Genomic DNA, 7,925 nt, shown 5'->3' with positions numbered 1-7,925 from the left:
ACTTCACTTAATATAATTTTTTCCCAGTCTTTCCATTTCCTAACAAATGGGGCAATGTCATTCTTTCTGATGGAGGCATAGAATTCCATTGTGTATATATGCCACATTTTCTTGATCCATTCATCTACTGAGAGGGATATGGGTTGGTTCCATATGTTAGCTATGGTAAATAAGGCTGCAATAAACATAGTTGTGCTGGTAGCTTTAGTGTGGTCTTGTTTGTGACCATTTGGGTAAATGCCCAAAAGTGGGATTGCTGGGTCAAAGGGGAGCTCTATTCATAAACCATTCTTTCTCCTGCTGAAAATGTCATGTCATTCCCCGCACCCCATCCCCATGCTCTTTATATTATAAGGCAACACTAACGAGATATCCCTTTGGCTCTGTTTGAGTTGCTTTGGTTATGGGAAGAACACAAGGCTAACGGAGCAATTTTACCTCTACTTGGGTGACTTGTTTTAACTCTGAAGGCTGTTTTCCCATCTCTAAATGGGACCCCCCCAATACATGATGCCTTTCATGTAGTAGAAGCATCGTCTGCTTCTACTTTTCTCATACTGTGGCAGTGTGAATCCAAAAATGGCCTCTGTTCATCCCTTTGTTTCTCCCCTGTTCAGGGCGTCCGGGTGGTCTCTAGCATTGGGCTGCCTAGGGCTGCCTGATGCTGTGCCGATTCTAGTCCTAGTCTACTAGGTAAGGCTACTGAGTAAGAACTACAGAAGCCTCTGCTGTAAAAAGACCACATGAGAACAAAGAAAGCCCACGTGGAAACTCTCCCAGCGCCCAGACAGGAGAAAAGATAAAGTACTCTGCATACACATCCCAGTTGAGCCTTTAAGCCCCTCCCTGGTTACTCTCAGATTGCAGTCAGACCCCTGTTTTAGATTAAGCCCAGTCAAACTCCATGACTATGAAGATAATAAGTTGTATTAAACCACTATTTTGAAGTGGTTAGTAGATAGCCAGAGTAGCCACTATGTTGTCTTCTCCGTTTCCCTCTCATTTTTTCACAACTATGGGAGAAACCTGGGGGCTGTATATAAACTAGGCTAACCTAGAAGGTCAGAGCTACCAAGAACCAGGAGTATGATAGAGAGGATTAAAGTCAGTCTTGTGGATATTAATGAAAAACCTGAAATTTTAAACTACCAGAAGAAAACACTTCAAGATGTAGGTATAGGCAATGACTTGCTAAATAGTTAAGGGAAGCAAGAGCAAGAATTGGCAAAGCGAATGCATCAGATTAAAAAGCTTTCGCACATCAAAATAAGCAATTATAAGAGTAAAGAGACAGCCTACAGAATGGGAGAAAAATCTTTGTCAGTAATTCATCTGACAAGGATTAATATCCATACTATATAAATATATAAAGAGCTCAAAAGACAAAGACCAGGAGGAAGAGACGGAAGAGGAATTACAATTAATAAATAGGCCAATAAATAAAGAAGTATAAATGACCAAATACATGAAGAAGTGCTCAACATCCTTGGCCATAAGGAAAAGCAGATCAAAATTTGATTAATATTCCATGTCAGCTCAGTCAAAAATGAGAGTCACCAAGAATATAAGCCACAAATTCTAGTAAGGATGAAGGACAATGGAAATTTTATTTATTGTTACAGATTATGTAAATTACTGCAGCCACTAAAGAAGTACTATGGAGGTTCTTCAAAAACCTAAATCCTATGATCTGACTATACTACTATTGAGCACATATCCAAAGGAATGTAAGTCAGCAGTCAATAATGATAGCTATACATCCAGCACTGTACTGCAGCACTGTTCACAGAAGTCAGCTCAGTGGCCCACCTACACATGAATGGATAAAGGACGTGGTATTTATGCACTATGGAGTAGTAATCAACTAGAAAGAAGAATAAAACTTTATCGTCTCAGGACAATGGATGGAATTGCTGATCATGTTAAGCAAGCAAGCCAGACTTAAAAACACAAATATTAGAGGTAAAAATATCTAGAAATACAAATGTCTAGGACTACACAAATATAAAGGAGAGACTATTTGGAGGTGGGGGTTAATGTGAGCTAGGGAAGAAGTGTGGACTGTGATTGAAGTATATTATATGCTTTATGAAAGGGTCTTAATAAATCTATTTTTAACAATGTACAAGTTAGAAAAGAGGAGCTTGAGTGAGGATGATAAGAAAGAGTAATAGAGGGGTAAGTATGAGCAAACTCAAAATATTTGTACATATGAAAATAACTAAATAAACCTTCTCACTTTGGCCTGATGTACTGGCTCCTGTCTGTGATCCCAGCTACCCCAGAGATACTGGTAGGAGGATCACAAGCTGGTGCCAGCCCTAGGGAAAAATATAAGACACTAGATGAAAAATCAACTAAGACCAAAAGGGATAAGGAGGATATGAGTCAAGTGAATAGAAAAAGAAACTCCTCATTTTGCCCAATGTATAGGCTCATTAAAATAATGCTTATGAAAGTCAGACTAGTGAAACCTCAAAGTAATTTAATGTCTTTAAAGATGAATTTCCTCATTGTAAAATGAGACTATTGTAATCCGTCTGCTGGGAAGATAGACCTGTATCCTTCTACTATCGTCTCCTTTGCAGTTCAACTAACTTACGTTGGGTTGTGTTATACAGAGATCAAGAGCTCAAACAAGAGGAGAGGGTTTGGAGGGGAGAGCTTCATTGGAAATGCCTTTGACAGCCTCTCCAAAAAGTAAAAGTGTCCCCCCAGAGCAGTCTGAAGCCATTGAGGTAGTGTGTTCAGCCGCAGCCATCCCTGTCTCTCCATCACTAATGAACGTCGTGCTTATTATTTCACAGTGGTCCCAAGCCCTTTCTTTTTATTTTTGTTTATTTTGGCAACAGCCTTACTGAGATATAATTTACATATCATACAATTCACTCATTTAAAGTGTGTGATTCAACAGCTTTTAGGATATTTGCATAATATGCAAATGATAGAGTTGTGCATCTACCATTGTATCAACTTCAGAATATTTTGTCTCCCCTAAAAAAGCTATGTACTCATGAATAGACCCTTTCCATTTTCTTCTCCCTCCCTCCCTCCACTTACCTCAACCCACCACTAACCACTATCTTAGTTTCTCTTCCTCTATAGAATTTCCTATTGCAAATATTCCTCATAAATGAGACAATACAATATTTGGCCTTCATGACTAGTTTCCTTCACTTAGCATGATATCCCAAGATTTATCTGTGTTGTAACATGAGCTCCTACTTACTTTCTTTATTAATTCATAATTTCCCTTTTATAGATATATCACAGTTTCTTCATGCATCCATTAGTTCATTGATATTTTGATTCTTTCCATTTATGGTATTATGATGGATATTATGCAAAAGGCTGCTAGGAACATTAATGAATGGGCTTTGAATGGGAATATATTTTCATTTCTGTTGGGTAGATACCTAAGGCTAGAACCGATAGATCGTGTGGTTAATGTTAGGTTTTCAAAGCAGATACACCATCTAATACTACCCTCATCAGCACGATATTATCCAGTTCTGATTTCTCTGCATCTTCTCCAGTACTTGTTACTCTTTCTTTTTTTAGCGTAGCCATCTAGTCTATCCCATTGTGGTTTGGGGTCTTGTTTCCTGTTGACTAACAATGTTGAGCATCTTTTCCTGTGCTTATTGGCCATTTGTATGGTTTCTTTGGAGAAATATCTGTTAGATCTTTGTATATCTTACAATTACGTTGATTTCATTATGTGGATAGGATTATTTTAACAATATTGATCTATGAGCATAGATCCTTGTCTGTCCATTTATTTAGGCCTTTTAAATGCCTTTCAGAAATATTTTGCAGTTTTCAGAGTATTGTTTTGCATTTCTTTTGCTAAATTTATTTATAATTATTGCTTTCAATTTTTTAATTTTTAAAATTTTATTGTAAAGTTAGTGCACTGAGGAATTACAGTTATGTTAGTCAGATAACGAGTACATTTGTCTTTGATCGGTGTGATCCCCTCCCTCATTCTCTACCAGGTTTTCCCCTCTTCTCCCAGTTGCATAGTGAATTTGCTACAAAATGTCTAGTGAGTATCACTGCTGGATTGGTTCACTTTTGTCCACAATTTTCTTAATAATTATTCTTGAAGTGGATCTTTGTTTTGGTGGCAGTGGGGTTTGAACTCAGGACCTTGTGCTTGCTAGATAAGCCCTTTACCACTTAAGCCATGACCCTAGCCTAATATTATTTTTTGCTTCTCCAGTGTAGATTCACAAGATACAAATGATTTTTCTATATGGAGTCAATGACTTACAACTTGGAGTAGTGTCCATTGGAGCATGGAGAAAAGTCTATGAGCACAAGCCTAATACATTCCTCACTGTGCCTTGAGCACTTGGATGGCTCTGAATCTCATTGCCAATCGAAGATACCAGCTCTTGCACTTTCTTCATGGGAATCTCATGAGAAAATACGAAGGTCCTGTAGAAAATACAGTACTTCATGCCAAGATGAGTATATTTTTTCTGTTTTCCACTATCCAAGACTTTCTCCTGAATAGACAATATTGTTGAATATAATTGAAGAAATTAATATATATATACATGGTTCTGTAATACAACTAATATGCAAATGGTTTTGAAATATATAGATTAAGATATCTAAAACTAAATCCATTTACAATCATTAAGATCTAGAATTCAAACTCAGTTTCTCACATAATTTGTTTTTTTTTTCAAAATGAAGGATTTTTAACCTAAATCAGAAAAAACATTTCAAGTGACTCATGAAATAATTCTTCTTTAAGCATTTTTTGATTTATGTTGTTGCTGTAAAATGCATCAGTTAAAACCTTCATTCCTGGGGCTGGAAAGATGGCTCAGTGGTAGAGTGCTTGCCTTGCATGCATGAGGCCCTGGGTTTGATTCCCCAGCACCACATAAGCAAAAAGGAAAAAAGCCAAAGTGGTGCTGTGGCTCAAGTGGTAGAGCACTAGCCTTGAGCTGAAATGCTGAGGGACAGCACCCAGACCCAGAGCTCAGGCCCCACAACCAGACGCCCCCCCAAAAAAAACCAACAAAAAACCCACAAAAAACCTTCATTCCTTTGTTTCATCATCATTTATGAATGGAGAGTTTAAGGAGTAGAGTTATAAAAATCTTTCCAGTGATAAAATTAATAATTTTCAGATTCTGTGAATTAGAGTTTTGTGTAGATGGGAATTTTTTCTAATGACTATTTTCAATCATTGATTTATTATAATGCCTGCCAATTTCACATATTACTTTTGAGCTCTTGGATAAATTGTGTCTTTTTAATTTTCCAGAAGTTAGCATATTTTCCCTTGATGTCAAATAAATTACTTGCTCTCAACACTTAATTTAGGTCCATTATAAGAACAATTTTTCACTTAACAAAATTATAAAAATAATATAAAAATAATTATATTAATGGAAAGAAATATTTTCTTTTCTTTTTTGGGGGGGGGGTCCAGTCATGGCGCCTGTACTCTGGGCCTGAGCGCTGTCCCTCAGCTCTTCAGCTCAAGGCAAGTGCTCTACCACTTGAGCCACAGCGCCACTTGCAGCTTTTTTCTTTTTGCTTATGTGGTGCTGAGGAATCGAACCCAGGGCCTCAGGCATGCAAGGCAAGCGCTCTACCACTGAGCCACCTTCCCAGCCCGAAAGAAATATTTTCAAGATAAATTCCTAGATGTCTCTGATGTAAACTTACTTGCATTTACCATAATGCATGGTTCCCTACGCCTTGTAAACCTATAATGTGTAGAGCAATATCACTCAATGAATGCTAAGATGTTAGCAACACTTTCTCTGAGAAATCTTCCTTGATTCTCAGCCCAGATCATATTCCCTTGACATGTGTTCAATAACTGCATGATTTTTCTTTCCTGTGTTCCATTTCTTTGGTTAATACTTATTTGGTTAATACTTGCTTCTCCAGTACTTAAAAGGAGTGAATTGATGAAATATGGGTCATTACTATAGTACATTTCTATGACATTGCATTTGTTTACGCTTTATCAATAGGGAGTACAGTAATTGAAAGCTTTTCAATGATAACGACAACATTATATTTATCTTCGGTCCCAAAACCATGCATAGCAATGGATTATCCCCTGAACAAAATGAAAGAAAGTGCAGGAACAGCCCAAGTTAGTTGGACACAGACAGTGTGATTGGGTAGGATCAGCCAGGGGATCCTAAGAGTACTGATTTCAGATTTGCCTCTAGATTTAGCAATAGCTTTTCCACATACTTCTGCACAATTCTCTTGCTTCTGTTCTGATTTCTAGGATCCAGTCCAACTGGGTTCAGGACTTTGAGGGACCATCTCTCCACAGCCAGTTCCTCTCATCTCTTTACTTTTGGTCCTGCCTGAATACTAGTCAGCCACTTTGCTATGAGAGAAGTCTTTCCCGGGCTTTCTGGAACTTTTGGTCTCTGCTTCCTACTCAGTCAATAATCATTACTGAAGGATCCCTGAGAAAATCTGCCTGCTGGAACCTAATTGGCCATTCTGATTTGGCTCAAGATAGGGTTGCAATGCTTCTAAAATGTTTGCATGCATAAAAATCATATTTAACCCCAGTCCTACATTTTATTTTTAAAATCAGTTTAAGCAAAATAATAAGGGTTAGAAGGAGACCCACTGTGGCATTGTGTCTGCTGAATAGGCTGGATTTACAAGGCAAGCACTGAAGCTATTTATTTCTGCCTCAGACTGTTCTAGAAGCCCTAGTAATGCCACAAAGGCAACAGTTAAGATTACTTATGCTCATTAACACATTTACTTATAGTCCTTAATAAAAGTCCAAAAACTAAAATATATTCACTTTAATTTTTAACATATTTTATTTTGCCTAAAAAAGTTTTTCACTGACATGACAGAACCATGTTATTGAAGCACAAACGATATATCCAAGGAATCACACACAAAAAAAATTAAAAATAGATGAGGATGAAGAATTTGGTTGAAGAATAAACAGAAAAAATAATTTTTAAATTGTTTGCTTTGATGACCACTTTGAAATTCCTAATATAAATCTACATGTTATTTAAATATCAGCAGGAGATACCTTGATAGATAAATATTGTATATTTAAGAAGCTAATAAACCTTTTGATAAATAAATTGTACATTTTTAAATTAATAAACAGATATTTAGGGCAGTGAATGCAGTGAAGCAATGTGTAATCCAATTTCTTAGGAAGTGAAAGGAGGATCATGGTCTGAGATTAGCCTGGGCAAAAAAAAAAAAAATCTCTACACCTTATCTCAGAAAACACTAAAACAAAAGACTTGTGGTGACTCAAGTGCTAGAGCACCTGCCTAGCAAGTTCAAGTTCCCGAATTCAGGAATGTAAGGAAGATGGAATCAGGAATATATGGAATATAAAAAATAGTAACGAAGAAACTACCTAGTAAGCAGCGATGTACTCATCATTTGGAAATGCTTATTCCCTCCCTAATGACCAAATACTGAAGACTGGCTTACAAGTCTCCCATGGAAATCCTGAAGAGCAATTTGAGCCTTCAGGCAGCAGAGAGGTCACACTGAGAGGGACCTGCCTCACCCCCTGGCTCTCTTGTTTTGGGAGCCAATTGCCCAACAGTATGCTTACTATGAGCTATGTATTCAGTTATGACTGCATAGGAATTCTTGCCCCCAAGTAATCTATATTTCCTTGGAGGAGAAAGATGCAGGTAAAACAAACCATTACAATATTCTATGCATAATACGTCAAGGGTACAATTAGGTAGGCATACTTATTCTTTAAGGAGAGAGAATAGAAAACATTCTATTGCAGAGACAATGTTGCTGAGCAGCTCAAGAAAGAAAGATCAAACTGCATAATTAGGAAGCAGTTCAAAATGAACTAACACAAGAACCTGGCATGCAACACCTTCACAACACCAGCCCAAGCTCTGCTACCAACCTCCCTA

The sequence above is a fragment of the Dipodomys ordii genome, unplaced genomic scaffold (assembly GCF_000151885.1).
Source record: "Dipodomys ordii isolate 6190 unplaced genomic scaffold, Dord_2.0 Scaffold168, whole genome shotgun sequence".
NCBI lineage: Eukaryota > Metazoa > Chordata > Mammalia > Rodentia > Heteromyidae > Dipodomys > Dipodomys ordii.
Note: the sequence above shows the minus strand (reverse complement) of the source record.